The sequence below is a fragment of the Chlorocebus sabaeus genome, chromosome 15, assembly GCF_047675955.1.
Source record: "Chlorocebus sabaeus isolate Y175 chromosome 15, mChlSab1.0.hap1, whole genome shotgun sequence".
Taxonomy (NCBI): domain Eukaryota; kingdom Metazoa; phylum Chordata; class Mammalia; order Primates; family Cercopithecidae; genus Chlorocebus; species Chlorocebus sabaeus.
In genome coordinates, this window is record NC_132918.1 from 70,452,149 (window position 1) to 70,477,260 (window position 25,112).

General features: G+C 35.6%; 1 protein-coding gene across 1 annotated transcript in view; it reads left to right on the forward strand.

The window, feature by feature from the left end:
- RARB (retinoic acid receptor beta) overlaps window positions 1-25,112 on the forward strand; it is a 769,451-nt gene that overhangs the window by 233,641 nt on the left and 510,698 nt on the right. The gene's annotated exons all lie outside the window — the stretch shown is intronic.

Here is a 25,112-nt window from a genome sequence, read left to right on the forward strand (position 1 = left end):
TGTAGATGGCAGGAACTGGATTTGAGTTTCCAGTGTTAGCCATGACCTTGGTGAAGGTAGGTAGACTCGCAGGCTTCATGAGCAGAGTGTGAGTACTGATACCGAGATTGCAGGGTTGTCTTGAAGATTAAATGAAATAATTTATGTAATTTATCTGTTAGTAGGTAAGAAATTCTCTTTCTTTTGGGATGGGGTAAAAGCAGAATTTATGTACTCACATAGATGAAGCATTTGAATAAGGAAGAAGTGGCCAAATTTACTGTGTCTCAACAAGTCAAAGACGTACATCATATGGATCCCCTTAAAAGTCGTGTTCCAAACTGTTGCCAAAGGTTGTGTAGACATAACTATTACCAGAATGGTCCTGAGATTTCCTGAGAAAGGATTAACATACTTGGCCTGGAACTTTTGCAATAAGGGAAACATTATAGTTTATTTCATAGTGATTTCCAAAAAGATAGAAGACTTTTTAGAGGGAAAATCTAATTACAGTGAAAATAAAATTTCATTTATTCATCATTTCCTTCATTATATTTTGGGGGAAAGATAAATATGTACATACAAATAATAGCAAAGGTAAACATATCCAAGTGTACTAGGAGAAAATAAGGAATTGATGTGATGCGGCTTAACTATAAATTTCTCTTATTATAATCATATTTTTATTTAATCTTCCAGTGTATCTACTGGGTAAGTTCAATTGGTATTTTAAAACAGAATTTCTATAGCAGTTCCAAATAACTTGATTGCTTTTCTCTAATTGATTTTGAACTTAATGTATTTTTTATGATTTTGTAACTTTGTTTTCTTCTCTGCTTGGTGTAGTTATACATTCCGTTGAGTACTTTAAGATTTGAACACAGCTTTCTTGGTATTTTGTTTTGCTGTTGCTTTTTATTCAGAGCTAGCCGCTTTTATCTAAACTTAAATGTAAGCTGGAATAATTCTAATTTATTGTTGCAGTTTAATACCAATATATTGATCCATTAAATTTTATATTTTGGAGAGAAAGGTGTTTTATACTAGTTAAGTATTAATAATGACGATGGTTTACAATTTAGAGGGGAAAAGTGATTCAAATTAATGTTCATTTCTTAGAATAAGTATATGAATTTTTGAAAAAAGAACTTACCCAACTTAATAACACAGCATATACTCTACTAAAGTTTAAGTAATTAAAACAGTTTGGCACTGGCATAAGAGTAAAGAGTGAAATCAATAGAACAGCACATCTGGAAAAACTCTAAATATGGAAATTTAATATAGAATAAAAGTGGTTTTCAACTTGAGAAAATAATAGTAGAATCAAGAATCAATGATGGGAAACAAGAATATAGAAGTATAAAATATCTTTATGGCAAAAGGTAAATGAAGCTAAAGCATTTTTGTAAATGAAAACGGAACGTGTTTATATCAATAAATCCATTAACATCATATAAATAATTCGGTGGGAAAATAGATTCCATGAACTGGATATTCTCAGAAGAGATAGCAATGGCCAATGAAGAAAATAAAAAAAGTGTTCAAGCACACTAATATTTAAATACATAGAAAAGCTGTATTTTGTGTTTTGCCTTTTATTGACAAAATGTAGCCTTGATAACAACCAGCAATGGCAAAGCTATAGGAAATCTCTACTCTTATTCCTTGTAGGTGGGACTATAGCATGAAAAAACTTTTTCTAGCATAAAATTGGCCACTATCTATTAAAATTTTAATTACAGACATTCTGTAACCCAATTGCCTCACTTCTCCGAAAATATTCTACAAGATGACTTAAGTTCACATGATACATGTTGAAAATGCTCACTGTGCATTATAACAGAAAATAAAAGCCTGCTGAAATCATGATATGTCAACATAATGAAATATAAGTATTGATACGTGCTATAACCTGGATAAACCTTGAGAACACTATGCTAAGTGAAAGAAGCCAGTGCAAAAGAACACATATTGTCTGATTCCACATCTACAAGAAATGTCTGGAATATGCAAATGTTTAGAGACAGAAAGTAGCTTATTGGTTGCCTATGTTTGGGGCCAGTAGAGGTGAGATGGGGAGTTATTGCTAATAAGTGTAGGATTGCTTTTTGGGGAAAATAAAAATGTTATCAAATTAGACCATTGTGATAGTTGCAAAATTCTGTGAATATACGGGAATCATTCAATTGTACATTTTAAATAGGTGAGTTTTAGAGTATGTGAATCATGTGTCAAAGGTTTTTTTTTTTAAATGCATATGTTCAAAACTAGGAATGACGAAACTTGAGTCATACAACTCAGAGTTGGTGAAACTCTCTTTTGACTTTTCAGATGAGAACTGTGTAACTTAGGACAACTTCTGAGATGCTTCTTAGAGACAAGGAATAATAAAGGGTATCAGTGCTTCAGTTGTCTGGAGTTGTGACTAAAGATGTAACACTACCTTTTGAATAGCCACAGTTTTCCCGGCAAATATAATAGAATCTATACCAATGGTGGTTCCTGCAATGATTTAAATCATACAAATTGCATTTTGAGGAAATTATTTTATTCCCCTCTCAATTCTGCTTTAAAACTTCTGATTCTCTTGATAAGAAAAGTGGTTTGAAGGTGTTATGTCTTCTGTATCTCTTTGTAACTGAGAGAGATCAGATTTGAGACCCAGAGCTTTCCTGAAGCCGTGCCATCTAACTTGAACTCAATTACATTGTTTGCTTTCCATCCTATTTCTTTTTATGGGCTACCTTCTATTTAAAGTAAGTGAAGCTAATTTAGTATTTATGGCAGTGTCATAATTTGTCAATTTTTAAATGCACATATAGTAAAAAACAAAAAAACATGAAATAAATGTCCGTGAAAAATGCTTCCAACAGGGCAAAATGTATGCCGGTGGAATCTGACTAACTAAAGTTTAAGGAACAACTTAAAGACTACCACAGTCATAAAATCTTGAGGTTCAAAGGGGGTCTGTAGGCCTTGTAGTTTGAGATAATTTGTATTTTTATTTTTTGTTAAAAATGAGGAAACAGACCTTGGGATGTTAGGGTCTTGCACAGGGTTACCACGGGTTATATTTTCAGACTCAGTTTCAAGATAAGAAAAGCACTGTTAGCTCCTCTTACTCCATATCACTAAGAGTCTCAGAAGTTGTGGTTTAGGAGAGCCAAATAGAATTTAGCAGTACTTTGTGACTTACCAAGACTCAGGGAGGGCTTTACCAAATGCCAGATTCAAATGATCTCTTCATTTCTGATTGCAGTTGAATATTTTTGAACTTTTATTCTCGGGGCAGCCATAGAGACAGAGAAGGGATTACAAAAGTTAAGGAAGATGGGGGGCGGTGGGTGGATAGAACCTAGCTTGCCTTATTGTAAAAACGCCAAAGCTAATTTTGATGATTGCTTTAGTGATATACTGATAACCAAGATTAAAGCAAGCAGGCATCCACTTTAGGATATGAGAACTGGAATTTTAGATTTCATTATAAGATTGCCATCTCAACAAAATAGTAATATAATGGCAATAGATTTCCATTTTTTCTCCATTTCAGTTGAAATATTATCTCATAAATATACTTTGATACAAAAGAGATCTCTCAATTTTATGAGCGCTCTATTTTATTCTTATGCTGATTTATCCCCAAAATATCTTTTTGATATACAGCTTCAATATTCTTGCCAATGTCCATGACATCAGCAATCAAAAATAGCATTTTTAAATGTCTTTTTCACATACAGTTGTAAGTTATCCAAAAAAGAACTCCTGCTTAGTGCTCACTGAAACTTTCTTACAGTATTACCAAGAGACATTTATGGTTCATGTAGCTAATTATCCCAAGAGGGTGGAAAAAACATCCATGAAAGGGGTCAACTTCACCCAGTGCTCTTGTGAAATGTAGGTAGGGAAAACAGGGAGTTAATAATACTAGAAGGAAGTGCAGTTTTTTCCAAATATATTTTTAGGAAACTAACGTTCTGAGACCATGTAGCTAGAAAATAACAGAGCTCTGTATCTCTCTATTCCACTAGACTCAGAGCCCCACAATCTGAATTCCAGACTAATCCCATATGGGTCAGCTTTCCCAGGCCTCAGAAGTGTTCTACTCGTCGATGCTGTTAGATACAAAGTGTAGTGATCAAATGTCATAATCCATGAGGTTCATTTAGTTGAACAGGAAGAAAGGAAAGAATCTGGGATGCAAATGCCCTACACTAACCCAGCTTATGTGGGCCACACGCGCGGAGAATGATGTCAGAGAGCTCATGCATAGGAGTAAGGCAATGATGGCTATTGGCTCTGATCCTGATGGAGAAGGAAGTCACTATTACCTGGCACACCTCGGGACTTTTAGATTGGTTAAGTGTGCTTCCTTTGAAATACTACTCTAGAACTCCATTTGTTTTTTTCAGTTTTTGGAGTCACTTCTACATTATTGTGAGAATTTTTAAAAAATCATTATTACCTTAGTTATTAAAACCCCTTGCAAACAACCTGAGATTCTCCTGTTTTGTATATCATTTCTTCCTATATCAAGTAGGAAGAAATATTACTATATCACTTTAGTAAAACTCAAGCTCTCTGAAATATTAGTGTTAAAAAACTATCAGGTTACTAACTCTGCTTTTCCCCTAGACAGTGCATTTAAAAATCCGAATATGTTTTGGTAGAGGATAATTTTAAACTTTCTTAATAGAATAAATGAATCTTTGAAGTATACAAGCAGCAGTGACTGTAGTTCTGATAGTGTGATACTGATTCAAGCACTGTAAACGTATTTTCGCTAGATGTGCCACATATTCTAGTAAAGTCTTCTGTTGCTATATATGTGATCATTAAAAAACGCTGACCAAGATAAAGATACGATTGTTCTACCCAAAGTATGAACAAATTCGTGACTCTTTTTCTTATCACAGAGAGCAGAGACTGAAAGTCCTTCAAATAAACGTGTAGTTGGATGACACTTTGTACCGTATCTGAGAATCTGGAATGCAAATGCTCTACACTAACCCAGGTTACGGGTCACACACATGAAGAATGATGTCAGAGGGTTCACGCATAGAAGGAAGGCAATGGTGGCCATTGGCTCTGATTCTGATGGAGAAGGAAGCCACTGTTACCTGGTGTATCTTGTGATTTTAACACTTTGATGACCTTTGTGGTTGTTCTGTGGATGACTCTCTTTTACCAAAAATGAATATATTTTTAAAGAAAGTGGTATTGCTTTCTGTGGATGACTCTCTTTTACCAAAAATGAATATATTTTTAAAGAAAGTGGTATTGCTTTCTTTAACTAGTGCAGAAATGTGCAATTTTATTTCAGCAAATGCAAAGAAGATGAATTTAGATAGACTATTCACCATGTAGAATAAACAAATTGTTTTTTTCTAAATACCCCAAGATTCCCTTATTACTGTGGTGTCTAAAGAAGCTGCTGCCCTTTCATTTTAATGTGAGAGACAAATAATTTCCTTGTATTTTTCAAGGCTGTCAGATCATAAACAAATTGCCTTTGATAAAACGTGCTTTCCATTTCTCCAATGTAATATTCAGTTTTCATTTTCATAAAAGGTTGTTTATTTTGATGACTTGAATTGGGTGACTAGAATGTCAGTGTCTATACTCATCAGTAAACATTATGGACTGAGTTAAAATTCAGGAGAGCATATGTTACTATCAAATTTATTATCCATAAATACTTTTCTGCTTTTAATACTTGAAAATCAGAGTAACAGGTCATTTGAGTTAATAATCTGTTCCCTATTCTTACCTAAAGGTTACTTAGGAATAAAGGCAATTTGGGCAAATCCAGAAGTTTCAACTTCTAGAACTCCTACTCCTATGTCAGTCACCTTTGACATTTTGCTCTCCTGACTCTGAGTGTATATGTGCATATGCATATGTACACACACATGCACACACACATGCACACACCTTTCTCTCTCTTACCCTATCATCAGGCAGATTTCCAAAGAAGTTTACATTTTTGAAAAAATCTCCAATTACAAAAATAGTATATAAACATTGTAGAAAATTCCAAAAATACAAAAAAAAAAAAAAAAACCAGAAAAATAAAATAAAAATTATCTTTGTTAATTGCCATATTATACTCCTTTGTCCTCATCTTAGGTAAACCTCATGTAATAAGTTATCATCTGAAAAGCTGTTCTCCTATATCTTGGCTCACCGGTCTGGTCATGTATTCACAGTCCTGAAGCAGAATGACCCAGCCTCCCCTTCTGAGGAGTGGTACTGTGCATTCCTCTCCAAAGCCCTGCTTCAGTTCCAGTCATCAGTGAAGTAAGCAGTGAACTACTACTGCATGCTGGTACCATGTTAACCACTGAAAGCACATAGCTGAGAAATGCATAGATCCTAACTGGCAGATATAGACTGACATACACTCATTGAGAAGGGGCCCAAGCGCAAGGATATGGCTGCTCATGGGTGGACACATGGTTGTAGAGAGGGAAGCCTGCCTGGCCTCACTCATTTGAGTGCCCTTGTCCTACTAAAGGCAATTGAAGCCAGAGGTTGAATGATACTGCCCAAGAGAGTATGAAAAACGAAAGTGAGCATGGGGCCCGACCTTAATGAAATCACATTTAAATAAATGAGCTTGCAAAAGAGATTGAAAAGATGCAGAGAAGTAGTTGGAAAACTAGAGAATATGATACACAGAGAGCATGAGGAAAGAATGCTTCAAGACGGAGGAAGTGGTCCATTGGTTCAGACATTGACAAGAGCTGTTTTATGATGTAATGCAGGAAAGAAACCAGACTGGAGTGGATGTAGAGGTGTTAGCAACATTTCTACATGCCTTTAATCACATTTTAATGTTTCATTAATTATTTGATGTACAGTTCTGATGTTTCCATTGTTTAAAACGTGGATTCCTTATGTGCATTGACTATGTGTTATCTGTTATCCCCAGTCCTAGTACCATACTTACCCTATAAAAAGTATTCAGTAAATATTTGAATGAATAAATCTTCCTTTGCAAACCCACTTCTCCTCCTATGCTTTCACCACTGTTGCCTTCTAGTCTTTCTCTCTTTTTGCTTCCTGCACTTTATAGGCTGTCAGGTTATATCAGTTCTTTTGCAACATCTGTGTCACAGTTTTTGGCTAGAAACAAATTAACTCCCATTCTCCCAGGAAATTAAATCTTGGCCGGGTGTGGTGGCTCACGCCTATAATCCCAGCACTTTGGGAAGCTGAGGCAGGTGGATCACTCGAGCTCAGGAGTTCGACACCAGGCTGGCTGGCATGGTAAAACTCTGTCTCTACTAAAAATACAAAAATTAGCTGCACACAGTGGCGTACACCTGTAATCCCAGCTACTTGGGCCAAGGCACGAGAACCACTTGAACCCAGGAGAGGTGGAGGTTGCAGTGAGACGAGATTGCACCACTGCACTTCAGCCTAGGTGACAGAGCAAGACTCTGTCTCAAAAAAAAGAAAGAAAGAAAGAAAGAAAAAACTTAAGGATTAAAGTTCAACATTCAAAAAATCTGTCCCCTCTCCCACTCTGAGTGTACCTCCCCCACCCACCACCCCCTCCCCTCTCATCTGCTTCTCTTTTCCTCCTTCCCTTGCTCTTTTCTAAGAGTTCAAGTTCCATTTTGACCTATCTTAGTTTGTAGAACACACAAGTTGGAGAAGAATCACTAATCACCATACTTCTCCCATGATATTTGAAAGATAGTTTGAGGAGGCAAGAAATAGATTTAGAAGGAAACTAAGAAAATGAAAAGGGGGTAATATTGAGGAATAGCTAAATTAAATAAAAAGGCTTAAATTACACATTCTGTGAGTCTCGTAACTTCTTTTCTGGTTAATTACACCAAGAGAAAATCAACAAAAGTTATGAAATGGGGTGTTAGCTAGTGCTTTCTTCTTCTTGTCCATGATGATGTTTTAATCCTTAGGTACCCATTAACTAAAAGGACTCGACTGAGCTTCTGTGGCCTATGGTGCAGTCCCTCAGCACAGAGCACTGCCTGGGCTGCTGAACGATGAATCTGATTGAGGCAAGAAGCACCATCTATAATGGAGACGTCATCTATAATGGCGGCCCGCCTTTCCCTCCTGTAATGCTCAGGGGAAGAGCGGCTTATCTTCAGGATGGCCAATTCTTTATGGTTAGTATCAGAAATGAGCCTATCAATCAGCCACATGAGACCTTTAAAGGGGCAATAGGGCCATAAACTTTATGAAAAAGGCTAGAGATTGCATTCAGCCCCCAAGCAGATACACAATTACCCTAAACCCAGTTCAGGGCAGGGAGACTAAATCTTCCTCTAAAAAAAGAAAAAAAAACAACTCATGAAGTCAAGACCTCCCATACTCATCATGGTTTTTAAAAGCTAAAAGTAAGAGCAGTTGTCAGACAAATCTTTTCTCCGATAGCTATGCAAAGAGAAGGGCAAGGAAGAAGGAAAGGGAAGAGAGAAAGGAAAGCAAGCAATTTGGCTAGAGCAGGACTGGGAGAAAGGAGAAAGATTTTTATTTTTTTTTCTTGGAGTCTATAAATACTTGCCTGCTTTATGAAATAAACACATTGATACTGAGGGAACTTGAAAAATCCCACTGATTTATTCACTTTAGGCAGAAGTTAAAGAAAATCTCATTTTCATGAGCTTTCCCTCCTATCACTCAGTTCCCTGGTGACACAGAAAGTAAACCTTTTCTAAGGGCTTTCCCAGATAGTTTGACATTTTGTTGAATTAACTGGCATATATCGTACCAAATTTATATGCTGGATCGTTCCACCCAAGCAAGGAATGATTTCCTATAGAATAGAGTTCTTAGGTCACCAAGAAAACTCTGGAAACTTCCCAGAGTGATCTTACTTCCCATGTCTGTCTCAAAAATTCCTCATCTCACTGTCTACCACCTGGATGTAAAGGCAAGAGCACTGTAAATCTCAGAGGGAACTGCACTGTGGCTCCTTGTGTATACACTGTCACAGCGTTTTATCTGGCGTATGTCAAGCACATCTGAAAGAGGAGGGGGAGGCAGGGAAAGTTAGATGAATGAGCAGTCTTTTTGCTGGGACAGTCAACTCTGTCTTGACCCTTCAGTAGCAAATATTCACACATACAAATGTTGAGACACTAAATGTACATTCTGTGGTGTGGCCTCCATTAGGGAAGCCCATCTGACCCAATTACTCATATGAACTACACAGTGAGGCTGAATTGCGAGTGCAGTTTCCTAGGGCTGTGATGACAAAGTGCCACAAGCTGGGTGGCTTAAAACAACAGAAATTTGTTGCTTGGCAGTTCTGGAGGCTTAGAAGTCTGGAATCAAGGTATCAGGCAAGGCCATGCTCTCTCTGAAACCAGTGGTGGAGAATCCTTCCTTGGCTCTTCCTAACTTCTGTTTTTTTTTGGCAGGAACATATTGGGTTCCTTGGCTTGCAACTCAATTACTCCAATCTCTGCCTTTACCAGCACATGGTCTTCTCCCTGTGTGTCTCTGTCTTTGCATGGCTCTTATTATAAGACATCAGTTATATTAGACTAGAGGCCCACCCTACTCCAGTGTTCTCATCTGAATTAATTACATCTGCATCAAACCCTGTTTCCAAATAAGGTCATATTTAGAGGGGTAGGTCTTAAACCTATCCTTTGGGAGGGCAAGGGGGAAGAGAGAGTGCACATATGTAGTCTAACCCATAACTGACTGTAAGAGATGTTTGAAGTCTTAATTGAACAGACTTAAACATGCTTTTCTAATTCAGTTCCATAAACACTTAACTAGAAATCACTGGTATCAAGGACTCTTAGGTGCTGTTGGAGTTATATGAAATAATCAAAATAAGACCCCCCCACCCATTATTTACAGAAACAGATAAAATTATAGTACTTACAATATACAAAATGCAGAGGATACAGTAGTGATTAGTAATAATAGTAGCAAACCATTTATATAGCACAGGAATATTTGCCAGACACAATCCCCAAGTGCTTTACATTCTTTTAACCCTCATGACAACCCTATGTGGAAAGTTCAAGGTAGAGCCTGTTTTTTATGGAGCTTATATTCTCAAGGTATGTTTGGGTTTTTTAGTCCCTGCAGGCATCAGTCATTTCATCTGTAGAATATGATTAAATGAACTCCATGGCCATCTATTACTTTAACATACCCAGTGTACTAGTACTGTTGTCTCTATTGCCTTGTTGTTACATTTTAGGGGAGGATCCAGGTATCGGGGTATTAGCCTTTAAAGCGTAGCCAGAATGAATTCCATGCAAGCTCTTCCCTTGCCCTGGGATGCAGCATTGACATTTACCAGACTGGATCTACCATGCATCTTCTGAGTCTTGAGTGCCACAAACAAAAACCAGTGCAAAATGGAGACACTAAAATGTAAGGATTTAATGGGCTTCTTAAAAATAAAACCATTTAAAAGTAAGCTTCATGCAAGTTAGGAATTTTATCTCATCACTGCTACTTTTGCAGTGTTCAGAAGAGAAATTGGCCCATTAGTAGGTGTTCAATAAATATTTATGGAATGAATGAAAGGAATTAGCAGGAAATTTAGATCCAAAACCCAAATCATACCAGGGAAGACAGGGTGCTAGGAGATTTTGATAATCACAAGCAATCACTTTGGCTGTAAAATTAAAAATATAAACATGCCATGATACTTTGGATTTAATCTGAGACTTTGCAGAAACACAGCCACACTAGAAAGATAAGTAATATATCTTTCCCTCCACACCCAAACCAACACTCGATAATCCAAATGCCCCATCTGATTTGAGTTGGTTGGTTGTGTGTATGGCATTCCTACTTGAAACTCCTTCTTGCCAAATGAGAAAAACATGAACAAAAAACTACTACTTTGGAACATTAGTTCTTTTGCTTCCTGTCTAGACCACAAGATTATATACTCTCTTGTCACAATATAATCAGTTGGCTGAGAGGAAGGAGAATAATAATGAATTATGGAATGCTGATCAATGGCATGATTAAAAAGGTAAAAGATTCAAATTGGAAAATACTTGGAGGAGAAACTCTGGTCTTATAAGGAGAGGCATTGCTTAAATTCACCTTTTAGCCCGAAGTAATAAAGAATAAAGTAAGTAGTAGGATACTTTAACATGTCCAGTGCGCTAATATTATTGTCATGCTGTTGTCATGCTTAATGTGCTAATACTTGGGGTTAAAAAAAAAGCTTCCCAAAGATGCTTGAAAGCCATCAGTGTGATATCTAAATGCTTTTTGGACCTATTATTTTCAAGGCAAACCATGCTACCTACAAGTGGCATACACTATTTGGAGAATCCACATGAGGCATAGACAGAAAATGCTGTCTGTTGCCTTTGCCCTGTGGTGGTTCTTATCTTGACCAATCATCATTTCTGTGTTGGTCTTTGTTGCTAGAAGGCCGCATGATGATAGTGTGCCAAATGTCCCTTCTAGTGTTCTGTTCTGCCTCAGTCCTTCCATTGCCTCAAAATTTGCAAACTAAAATGTGTTTAATTTTAAAATTTAGGAAAACAACAATTTGAATCTTAAAACTGGGCAGTTTACAATTTCAGCTCAGAAGAGTAAGCATGAAAATGGGAATAAGGACATGTTCTGGAGAGCCAGTCACTGCCTTATGAGGGTGATCTGCTATCAAGACCCAGTGCTGTTTGTTAGTAGATGCGAGAGTTCACTCTGTAACCCCGTGGTCGAGCTGAGCAACCAGTCACTGGCACGTGAGCCTCAAGAGACAAAACAAGAAATGAGAAGTGATACCATTTGGGAGGAAAGATCCATTTTGGGGGGAGCACAAATGAACTACTTGATAGAGATAACTGTTGGAAACACTACAAGATTCCCATAATATTTTAAGAACTTTTGGGTTTTCAGATGCAAAGAATGGGGCAAATACCATTTGGAGGCCACGATCTGATATAAGAACCTCACTGGGTTCTGTTGTTTGTGTGAAATTCAGCAGGCTTAGAAATGGCTTCTACCTACCTACAAGGAGGGTTTCATTTTACAATGACCTCTTTTTCCTGCCTTTTGAATACTCTTTTTTTTCTCCTAAATGAGTATTAGGGACAATTGAATGATTAAGACACCCCAGAACAAGAATTCCAAAGTCAAATATCTGCAGGAGCCAGGCAAGTGATGTGTGCATCTAAAATAATTTGGGAGTCATACAAAGGGAATATCTCAGCCATTATGAAGCAGAGAAAGCATGACCATTATGAAGGAGGTAGCAAGACCAATGCTATGTGAAATTGCAGTCCCTGTGTTCCCAGACTGACCTTGCTGACATTTCTCCCACCTTTCTTTGCCTTAATGTGTTTGATCCCTCAATTTTAAAACAAATTCAATGCAGGGCATCAGTTGATAATCTCTATGTTAGGATGTTCTCCTAAGGATGCACCTCAGAACATTAGTTCTGCAAGACAATGAAAGCCTTTCAAAATGGGTTCCATGATTGTAACAGTTGGAGAAACAGTGGGTTTAACAGTTAATTAGGTTTCTTGGTTGCAGGGTTTCTCAGAACCTTAAATGTGTGACTTATAATGTAAGCCTCTAAGTGTAAGTCCTGACTATGAAGCATTTCTCAAACTCATCTGACCCTTGGACCCCCTTTCTGTGGATACTTCATCAAAGTACTTTAGAAGACCATGCGGTAATTTACTTTGCAGAAATTAATGTGCATGTAATTCCTGTAAGTGAAAATCCTAGGGGAACAGTAGATGTTGAGAAAGAAACAAATATCATGGCTACATTAAGGATGCCTATAAGTGGCTTTGATAAGTCAGAAACCACAATTTCATTGTATAAAGTAGAAGTGGGAAACAATAGTGATTTTTTTTTCATCAGCTACCTTGTGAATTAGACTTTCTTATTCAGAGTGTTTGGATTTTACAGTTTTAAATTGAAAGTATGTCAAAGTGTGAGACTAGAGTTGGTAAATCATGCTTTTATCCATCTATAAAATAGTCTATGCCTCAGTACATGACAAAATCTTGACTTCTGTTATTCATTCATTGGACAAATATTTCTCAAGCACCCACTACGTGTCAGGTAATGTGCCAGACACTGAGCAGAGTCTGGATTAAATTATGGATCTAGGTAGTGCCAGTTCTAACCTAAACCAGGGATCAAATTAAAGTATATATTTTCAATTCATAATTTATCACAATGGAAAACTACTAACACACAAAGGAATAGCGTTTCCTCCCCGTGAGGGTTTTTCTGACATTTTGAAAAAGAATAGCTTTGTCCGCAACTATTTACCAAGTCATAGTATGACCTGAGTTGGAGGTTTTCAGTTACACAGGTGGCTAAAAATAGCGTCTGCTTCCTGATCAGCTACTGAATATCAGAATGATACGAGTGTGTTTATTTTATCCTGGACAGTTGCTACTGACCATTAAGAATCCTGGTGCTATTTGCTGTTACTCCCTAGGAATTCTCCACTTCTGTGTTCACACTATTATTTGCTCTCCCTCAGTGTGTCTGTCAATCTCCATAAGGCCTAAATCACATTCCATATCTGCATAGTTATCTTTGACCCTTCTGACTGGGAGTAAGTGTTTCATCCTTCAAAATCTACCAAGTTACATATCTGTAGCTTTTTTTAATGACTGTTGTGACTTTCTCCTTTCTATAAAAAAATTAGTTTATTTCTTGAAAAAATGTATATCAAAGACTTACTACTTACTATGTATACCACACTATCATACTGTACCACTGACAAATGGAGATGACATAGATACTAAGGAAAATGTGATTCCTACCAGCCTCACTTTTGCAACCTGGTATATGGTTGAATATGTCTTTCTTCTGCTTAATCTGAGCTATAGTCACTGGGGCCAGGACTCTTTTCGTACATATGTAGCGCGCTGACTTGTACATATTTGGCAAATAATTTAGGAAATGTGAACTTGATTTTCCTCACATTTCTCAATCTTGGTTCCCAGTCCTATAGTTTCAGGACATCTTAGCAAAGAAAGTTAATTTTCCTGAAAATAATGTGTCAATTCAGTTTTGAAAAACTGTTAACTCCCTCTCTTTATTGCTCAAATTTAAATTATATTTACAGGTAAAACCATCCTCTATGCTTAGCCATCAGGCACAGAGAATACGTAACACAGTCTAAGATGCAGATGTGGGGATCTTCCAGTAATTTAGCAAGTGCTCCTGACACTTAACAAAAAAAAAAAAAAAAATTACAACACAATTAGAGTGTGTCTGCTTGCATTTTGTCCTCAAGTTTGCTGAGCTTATTTTTCCATGTAGATCCAGCTCTGCTTTCCTATACCCCATCTTTCTCGGTTAATAAAAATTGTCCTTCAATCTCTGTTTATCCTTTAGCCAACAAACTAGTTTCAGTGGCAGCATTATGGTTACAGCCCACAGAAACCTTTTCTGTGCAGTAATTTAGCTGTCAGTCTGGAAGTGGCAAAAGAGCAGAAAGATGGATGCTGAGCCTGGGGCATTCCTGAGCCAATACCCTACATGTCCCTACTTGGATGTGCACTTATTAAAGTAGATAGGGAAAATATTTCCCCTACTTTCTCTAGCCATTGCTACATTATAGCTGGGGGAAATATTTTTACTGGGACTCTGCTAATTGCTGAGAACCCTCTTATTATCCATATACAGAGAGGGGATGGGAGGGTAGAGATCATTTAGTGAGAGAATTGTCCTCAGGAAAAAAAAAAAAAAAAAAGGATTGTAGAAGCAAATGACTATGACATTTGTTGGAGAATCCCCTGGTAAAATATTATTTCAGCACACTGTTTTGGAGTTACTTGGCAGAGAAGAGAAAGTATGGATTTGGGAGCTTTCTGTAGAAGAGCTTGTATGAAAAGTATGATTTTAGGCTTATCAATTGACCAATGAATTAACAAATTGAAGAGTTACCTCTCTTGACACTTCAGTTTGTAGACTAACCAGTTGTTTATTTGATTGTGCCATTAGATTAGATATCTGAAAGAGAATGCTAGAAAACCCATAGTCAGCCTCTGGTCATCCAAATGAATTGTTAAAAATTAATTAGGATATAGTTTATTGCTTTGCAATCTCAAAAATCTTTATTAGGATGAATCAATAATTTGTTTAAAGATTTCAGCTCTCAGTTAAATTAAGTCCTTAAATTAAATAGTAAGTAGTAGCCACAGAAGCAGTTTTTTTTTTTTTTTTTTTTTTTTTTTTTTTTTTGAGACAAAATCTCGCTCTGTCGCGCAGGCTGGAGTGCAGTGGCATGATCTGGTTCACCGCAAGCTCCACCTCCCGGATTCATGCCGTTCTGTTGCCTCAGCCTCCCGACTAGCTGGAACTACAGGCACCTGCCACCATACCAGCTAATTTTTTGTATTTTTAGTAGAGACGGGGTTTCACCGTGTTAGCCAGGATGGTCTCGATCTCCTGACCTCATGATCTGTCTGCCTCGGCCTGCCAGAAACAATTTTTTAATTCAGGAGCATTATATATGCTTTGAACATGTAATGGCAATTACTAGAAATCCATGGCTATTTTAGATTTAAATTTGCCCACCAAACTTATTTTCCATGAAACTATTTTCTGCTGATATTTTTAGTGAATAAATGATTCCATGCAAAAGTAGGTTTAAAAAGTGTTCCCAATGTATTTCCACTTTTGAAGAGTTACCTTGAACATTTGCATATTAAAGATTCTGAGTAGGTCTTATGTTTAAGCTTTGTTTAAAAGCTTAATTTTGTTTTGTAAGAAACAAATTTTTTGTTTTGTTAAAAAGCTTTGGTTTTTCGTTTTTCTTTTTCTTTTTTTGCCTTTTAATAAAACCAAGTGTTTTCAAATCCTACATGACCACTGAAGTCTTCATTCAAATCAGACCAATTACCACATGGAAGAACAAGAGATCCTCAGTCTACTTCAAGAAATGTGAGGTTACTTTATGAACCACAGTGCTTCCCATGAGGCATTTCCCGTAACAGTGGGATTTCCAGGAAAAATCTCATCCAATATGATGGGAGCTATAAATAAGCATCATTGTAAGTAAGGACATCAGGTCTCTTTTTTGCTTTCCCAGATTTGTGTGGAAAAGGAGCAACTTCTTTTGAAGTTATTTTCTATATGCCATCTAAAGTAAGGCAACTATACTTTTGGTCCCAGAAAGAAATATGTTGGTCTTCCCCATATGGTCAAACCCAATATTGATAATTAATGTGCTCCTCAAATAGCATGTGTTTTCCTAAACTACTCCTCCTAAACCAAGCACATGGGGCATTATTTTTTGAATCAAGGCATAATAAGCACATAGCAAATGTGCAGATCTTACATAGAGTTTAATAAATTTTGACATATGCACACATATATGCAATGTCCCTATCAATATATATATATGTGTGTGTGGGTGTATATATATACACACATATATATGTGTATACATATACATATATATTTTTCCCATGGCTTTTATTAATATTCTCTTCTGAAATTACTCTATGAATCTGCTGCCTATTTTTGACTTCTGTTATTGAATTCCAGAGTTTATACATTCTAGATATAAATATTTTGAGATATAGACATAGTTTGCCTCTCTCTTATCAATTTTCTTGATGATTTTTGAGGAATAGAAGTTTTTAATTTAATGAATTTATTAATCTTAACTGGTTAGTGCTTTTCGTATTCTAAGAAATCTTTGCTTACTCAAAGGATACAAAAATATTTTTGTGTTGCTTTCAAGCAGCTGTAAGATTTTATCTTTTTATCTCAGGATCTTTAATTCACTCTGAATTAACTTTTGTGTGGTATAAAGCTGGAATGTAAGTTCATTATTAACACTCAGTTTTTGCAATACTATCTGATGAATAGATTTTCATTTTCTTATTGAATTGTTTTGGCTCTTCCTTGAATAATCAATTGACCATTTAAGTGTGGTTCTATTTTTTAATTTTCTATTTATTTTATTGATGGATTTATCTATCTTTGTGACAATGCCACAGTGTCTTAATAGCTGTAACTTAAAGATGAAGTAAAGTAGTGTGAGTCCTCCAACTTTGTTTTTTGTTGTTGTTGTTTTGTTTTTTTTTTGAGACGGAATTTCGCTCTTGTTGCCGAGGCTGGAGTGCAGTGGCACGATCTCAGTTCACCGCAACCTCCACCTCCCAGGTTCAAGCAATTCTGCCTGAGCTGGTAGCGGGGATTACAGGCATGTGCCACCACGCCTGACTAATTTTGTATTTTTAGTGGAGAAAGGGTTTCTCCATGTTGGTCAGGCTGGTCTCGAACTCCTGACCGCAGGTGATCCATCCATCTCAGCCTCCCAAAGTGCTGGGATTACAGACCTGCTGGGATTACAGACCTGGCTGAACTTTGCATTTCTACTGGATTATTGTTTTGGTTACTCTGGGTTCTTTGCATTTTTATATAAATTTTAGAATCAGCTTGTCGAACTCTACATAGGAGCCTGTTGAGATTTTTGTTAGAATTGTGCTGAATTTATAAATCCATTTGAGGAAAACTGACATCTTAATAATACCGAATATTCTAAGTCATGAACATGGTATATCTCTGCATTTATGTAGATTTTTTTACTTCTCTCACAATATGATGCTGACACATACTCTATTAAGTTTATCTCTAAATGTTTCATTTTTTGTTCTTGTCAACAGTATTGTATTTTATCTGAATTTCTAATATTTGGAAATACAATTTATTTTTGCATATTGATTGTATCCTTCTACCTTGCTAAATTTACTTACACATTTTAAATAAATATCTTAGAACTTGTAATGGACAAATCATAGTTGTGTTGTCTTCGAATAAAGACAGTTTACCTCTTTCTTTTTTTTTTTTTTTTTTTTTTTTTTTTTTTTTTGAGAGGGAGTCTCGCTCTGTCACCCAGGCTGGAATGCAGTGGTGCAATCTCAGCTCACTGCAGCCACCACTTTCCAGGTTCAAGTGATTCACTCGCCTCAGCCTCCCAAGTAGCTGGGATTATAGGCGCTTGCCACCACGCCCGGCTGATTTTTGTATTTTTAGTAGAGACGGAGTTTCGCCATGTTGGCCAGGCTAGTCTCAAACTCCTGACCTCAGGTGATCTGCCTGCCTTGGCCTCCCAAAGTGCTGGGATTACAGGCATGAGCCACCGCACCCGGCCACCTCTTCCTTTTCAAACTGAATGCTAATTATTTTTCTTACCTCATTGTGCCACACAGAACCTCTAATACATTGTTGAATAGAAGTGGCAAAAAGTGGATATTCATGCCTTTTCCCCCAATCTTAAGGGGAAAGCATTTAGTCATTTACCCTGAAGTATTATACTAACAGCTGCTTATCATTTACCGTTAAATATTTTGCTAACTTTTATTAAGTTAAGAGCATTCCCTCTCAATTTCTAGTTTGCTGAGGGTTTCTATCATAATACGTGCATTGAATTTTTGAAGATACTTTTTCCATATCCACTTAGATGATAGTTTTTCTTCCTTATTCTGTTAATGTGATGAATAACATTGATTAATTTTTAAAAAATATATTACATTTGTTTTAGAATAAAACTAGGTTAGAATAAAACTAACCTAGGTTTAGAATAAAACTAGGTTTCATATATTGCTGGGCTCAATTTGCTAAAGTTTTAAGATTTTTATGACTGTGGTCATGATGGATATTAGTCTAAATTTTTCTTGTAAGCTTCTTATTTAGTTTTCTTAACAGGATTATCCAGGCTGCATACAATGAGTTGTAAAGAGTTCTGTTTTCTGAAAGAGTGTGTATAAATTTGGTATTATTTCTTCCTTGTAAAATTTGCCATTTGTCTGTTTTTAAGTGTACAATTCAGTGGCATTAAACAGTGTTGTATAACCGTCATCGTGATTTCCAAAATTTTTTCATCACCCCAAACAGAAACTCTGTAGTCACTAAGCAATAATTCTCCCATCCTCTCTCCCTCAGACTTTGCCAACCTCTAATGTACTTTGTCTCCATGAATTTGCCTATTTTAGGTATTTCATAAAAGTAGAATCATACATTTGAGTTTGTGTCTGATTTGTTTCAGTTAGCAGAATGTTTTCAAGGTTCACCCATGTTGTAGCACGTATCAGAGCTTTATTTCTTCTCATTGATGAGTAATATTAAATTATCTTTGTATAGCACGTTTTGTTTATCCATTTATATGTTAACAAACACTTGAGATCTTTCCACATTTTAACTATTGTGAATAGTGCTGCTATGAACATTGTTGAACAAATACCTGCTTATGTCCCTGCTCTCAACTCTTAGAGTAGAATTGCTGGAATCTATGGTAATTTTATGTCTACCTTTTGAGGAACTACCAAACTGTATTCTGCAGTAGCTATACCATTTTTCATTCCCATAAGAAAAAATATGATGGTTCTGGTTTCTTCATATCCTTGCCAGCACTTATTTTGTATTGTTTTGAATTTAGCCATCCTGCTTGGTGTGATGCTATAGATCATTGAGGTTTTTATTTCCATTTCCCCAGTGACTAACGATGTTGAGCATTTTATGTGCTTATTAGCCATTTTTCTACATTCTTTGGAGAAATTTATATCTAAGCCACTTGCCTATTTTTTAATTGAGTTGACTTTTTATTGTTGAGTTGTAGGAATTCTTTATTCTAGGTATTAAAGCCTTATCAGATATGTTTTGCAAATTTTTTCTACTTTTAAGGTTTTTTTAAAAACTACACAAAGTTCTTAATGTTGATGAAATCCAGTGTACCTATTTTTACTTTCATTGCTTGTGCTTGTAGTTTATCTTATTAAAGATAACTATTTATCTTATTAAAGATAACTATCTTATTAATTTTTAAAAAAATTTTGATTTTGTTGATGTTTCTGTATTTTGCTTGCCTTTTTATTTTCTGATTTGATCTCTTATTTTCTTCTATGCATACTGTGGGATTAATTTGCTCTTCTTCACTCTCATGGTGAAAATTTAGATCATTAGACCAATTTTCCTCTGAGCAGTGTCTGTCTTAGCTGCATCTCATAAGTTTGGGTACATTGAGTTATATTATAATTTAACTTAAAATATTTTAAAATTATCCTTCTATGAGTTATTTAGAAATACGGTGCTAATTTTCAACTATCTTTTCACTGTTGGTTTCTAATTCAGTTATGTTCAGAAAACATACTCTGTATAATATTTGACACTTAGAATTTATTAAGGTTTTTGTTTTATGACCCAGCATACAGTATATCTCATGGTGAATGCTCCATGTGCTTCTGAGAAAAATATATATTTTGTGGTTGTGGAATATAGTGCTTTTTTAAGTATCATTTAGGTAAAATTGATTGATCATGCTGTTCAAATATTCCACATCCTTACTGATTTTTGTTTACTTGATCTCTCGGCTCCTGAGAGAAGGAACATTAAAATCTCCAACCGTGATTGTAATTGTACATGTGTCTGTTTCTCCCTTTACTTTTGCTAGTGTTTGCTTCATATACATACACACACACACACACACGCACACACACATATTTATTTATTTATTTATTTATTTATTTATTATTATTTTTTTGAGATGGAGTCTTGCTCTTGTTGCCCAGGTTGGAGTGTAGTGGCTCAATCTCAGCTCACTGCAACCTCCACCTTCCAAGTTCAAGTGATTCTCCTGCCTCAGCCTCCTGAGCAGCTGGGATTACAGGCACCCGCCACCACACCCAGGTAATTTTTGTACTTTCAGTAGAGACGGGGTTTCGCCATGTTGGCCAGAGTGGTCTCGAACTCCTGACCTCAGGTGATCCGCCTGCCTCAGCCTCCCAAAGTGCTGGGATTACAGGTATGAGCCACTGTGCCCGGCCTGCTTCATATATTTTTAAGTTCTGTTATTAGGTGTATATACATTTAGGATTTTTATATCTTCTTTTTGAATTTACTTTTTATGATCTCTATCTCTGCTAATAATCTATCAAAGTCTACCTTGCTGACATTTATATAGCCACTCCAGCTTCCTTGATACTAGTTTCCATTATATATTTTAATCAGTTTTTCTTTCAACCTGTATACTTGTATTTTAAATTTAAAGTGTAAAATATGCTTTTAAAGACTGTAGAAATGGAACTTACTTTTTGCATATCCAGTCAGTTTATTCCTTTTAATTATTTAGTCAGTTTATATGTTATATAGGTTGGGTTTATATATACTATCTTGCTATTTGTTTGCATTTCTCCCATCTGTTTATAACTATTCCTCCTTCTCTTTTGCCTTGTTAAGATTAATTTTTTTTTTTTTTTGGTTTTTGCTTGTTTGTTAGTATTTTGATTTTTTCTCTAAGTTCAGTAATTACGCTCTTTCATATTTTTGCACTTGTTTTAGGTATTATAATATACAGCTTCAACTCAGGTTAGCCTATTTGATTTAAAGTTATATTTCTCCAAGAATAATGTTAAAACATTACAATGTTGTCTTTCTATTTACCCTCTCCTGTCTTTGGTGTTATTTCTCTAATGTCTTTTACCTTTAGGTATTTTATTAAATCCAGAACACTTTGTTATTCTTGCTTTAAGCAGTCACTTCTCTTTTAATAAATTAAGACACAAAAAATATTGCTTATGATTACCCACGTTTGTCTTTTCTTGAACTCTTTATATTAAATTTCCTTCTGACAGTATTTTACTTCAACCTGAAGAACTTTCTCTGATGTTTCCAACAAATATTAGTAGAATGCAAGTCTATATATTGCAAGTCTCCTGGTGCTAAAGTCTTTAAAGTTTTGTTACTCTGAAAACATCTTAATATCACCTTTATTTTTTTGAGAATATTTTTGTTGGATATACAATTCTAGCTGGAAGCTGGTTTTTAAAATTTCGGTAGTTTAGAGATGTTTTTATATTGCCTTCTTGCCTGTATTATTGCTAATAAACACCTGTTATTCTTACTGTTCCTCTGTATGTCATGTGTTTTTTTCCTTCTGGCTGCTTTTAGACTTTTTTATTTTAGCATTTTTAATATTATATCATTAGGTATGATTTTTTTTTCTGTTTGGGATTCATTAAGATCCTTGAATTTAAATATTAAAATGTATTTTGATACAATTTTATGAAAGATTACTGATTATTTTTTGCTCAGATATTTCTTCTTACCAAATCTGTCTTTTCTCTTAGGGGATCCTAACTGCATGTGTGATAACCTATTTTATGTTGTCCCACAGATCACTAAAGCTCTATTCTTTTGTTTATTTCCATTTTTAACATCGTGCTTCATTTTAGATAGTTTCCTGTCATTCTTCAAGCTCTCTCATCTCTTGGCATTTGAAATCTGCTATTGTTCATCCAGTGATTTTTTTTTTTCTAGACAGTATATTTCAATTCTAGAATTTTCATTTGGTTCTCTTATAGTTTGTATTTGTCTGTTGGGGTTTGCCATTTGTTCACTCATTATGTCCATCTTTTATTTAAACTATGGAATATATTTACAATAACTTTTGAAATCATTGTTCAGTAATTCTAACATGTCTGTCATGTCTGTGTTTCTATATTCTGTTTGTTTCTCATGGTTATTTTTTCAAGATTTTGTTTTCCAGTAATTACTGAGTATGTGCTGGGCATAGTAAATGCTATGTTGTTGGGACTTTGGTTTGTATTATCATCCTTTAAAGAGGACTGAGTTTTGTTCTGGAGTTCTATTTGTTTTGCAACTGGACTTTCACCTTGGTTTTAGGTTTTCTTGGGATAAATCTAAAGTAGCTTTATTTTAGGGTTAGAGTTGCCATACTTTTAAGATATGGCCTTTATAAAGTTTCAACTAGATGCTCTGGGCATTCAGCAATTTTTATCCACTCTGGCAAACTGAAATGTTGTCCAGTACTGTGTGGCTTTTGAAATCTTTGTTCATCTTCCACCCCCTCAGTAGCTTTTCTCTGGCAGAGTTCTCTCAGTCTCATCCTCTGGATATGTATCTCAGTATTTGACTAATGACCTTATAAGACCCCTATAGTGTGTCCAATAGCATTTCTTCCCTATTTGGTATCCTATTCTTCACATTCTATCTAACTCAGCAGTTCCGTGTTCCAGTTTCCTCCACCTCTTCTCGGGGAATCTGCTGCTTCCTGTTAGAGCTCCTCTTCTCTGTGCCGCAGTTTGGAATGCCTTCCCCAGCAGAAACAACTCTCTCATGTGTTTCGCTTTCCTCAACGGTCACGGTCTATTGTGTAACCCCTGCAAACAGTTGCTGTATGTGTTTTGTCCAGATTTATAGTTCTGTAGAAGAACTATGAAGGTTAAATTCTGTACGTGTCACTCGGTCATGGTGGATACCTATAATTGTACAAACCCCCCCCCTTTTTTTTTTTGTAATTTGCAGTACAGTTTTAAAGTTTTATTTTTGTTGACTTTTAATCATCTCTTTAGATTACAATGGAAATATGTTGATGTCATCAATACTTATTTGATTCTTTACACATAATCTTTCTATATGCAACATTTCTGATATTTTATGACTAGAAAATTACTGACATTTGGAAGTGGGGGTCTATGAAACACTATTTTAAAGGAGATGTATGAGTTTTTCTTTTGGGATTTAGCAGAAAATGGAGGATAATATTTCGCTATTATCTCTTACTGCTATTGCGTTTTTCCTTTTTTATATTCCATCTGTTTGGGTTTCTTTTTTAATGTTTGTTTCCAGATCTTTGGATTTTATTTTTATTTTTAATATGTATATTTATTTTAATATAATGTTTAAATTAGATTTTAAAGTCAATTTATTTTGAGTACATTTTAAAAGAGAATTTACCAGCTTGTATAAACTCTACCATAAACTGATTTATTCTCTTAATTATCAGCAGTTTTGCCATGACTTCACAATACATTTTTATGCAATGAGCATGACAAACAAATCATTTATGTGCCATTCTTTAAATATGAAATTACGAAGCAGGGCTTGCAGCTCTTTAAGTTGGATAAGCTATAGATTAATAGGATCCATTATTTTGAAGACAGTATAAGGCATGCATCATTCCAAAAGCAGAATACCAGGAGGAAACAACTATAGATGTGGCACCTGAAGTTCAAAATATGAAATTATTTTATCAGTTGGGATTTATTCTTTGGCAAGCAACAGTGTCATCTATTCAAAATATGAAAATAGAATTTCTATGACATAACAATGTAAATGTAAGCCATAAAATGTTAACACATCCTAAATTGAGGCATGAACTAATCATTCTTAGGTTAGTCAACTTGTTTTAGGGGTTCTTTTTAAATAGTGGATATACTTTTATTTGCCATTTCATGGAATGGGAAAAATCTGAATAAGTCATTCTTCAAAGATTTTCCAGATTCCAGTAAGAAGCATGTTTGGGGGATTTCTCAGTTTAATTGTGTTTTACCATTCTTTCACATTTCTACCTACCCTCCTTTCTCTTCCTTCTTATGTTTTTCTTACTCTAGGCTCTCATCTGGCCCCTATCAATTTTTCTTTATACCATTACCACTTCAATTCATTTATCTTCCTTTATTCTTTCCTGAACACAAAACTGAATACAAATATTGCAATATTTGTAAATTAGATTTTTTAGTCTTGTTCAGTGCCTGCTTGTCCCCAAATGATGAAAAAAACACTTGGCTTCATCATCTTCCTTTTATCTTGTGACCCAGTCCCTCCATAATTGCTCAGATTTGTGTCAAATCCAGTTCCATGATCTTTATTTTGACTAATCTATTAAAATAATCTGAACTTAAAGTGTAGCTGAAATTCTTTTGCACTATTATTGGAAGAATGAGGGTAGGCTAAGCTGCTGTAACAAATATAACAAAATATATAATGTTTAAATGTGAAGGAAGCTTGCTTCTTGTTTATGTAACAACCTACAACGGGTGATCTAGGTTGGAAGCAGTTCTCCTCCACATAACAATGCAGGGACTCAAGCTTGTTACATCTTGTGGCTTTGCCATTCTCTATATCCTTGATTAGTCAATGTGGTCACTATGGGTTCACTATATCCAGATCTCTTAGTGACAGATAACATAATGGAGGTTCACTCAACTATTAATGTCCTGGGCCCAGAAATGGTCCATATCATATCCACTCATATTCTGGTTATAGGAATGGTGAATTCTAATTAGCCCTGAATCATATGCCCATCCCTCACCCAGTTCCCACCAGAAGAACATGCAATGGGCCATCCATAGGAAAGAACAGTTTTGTTAAAGAAA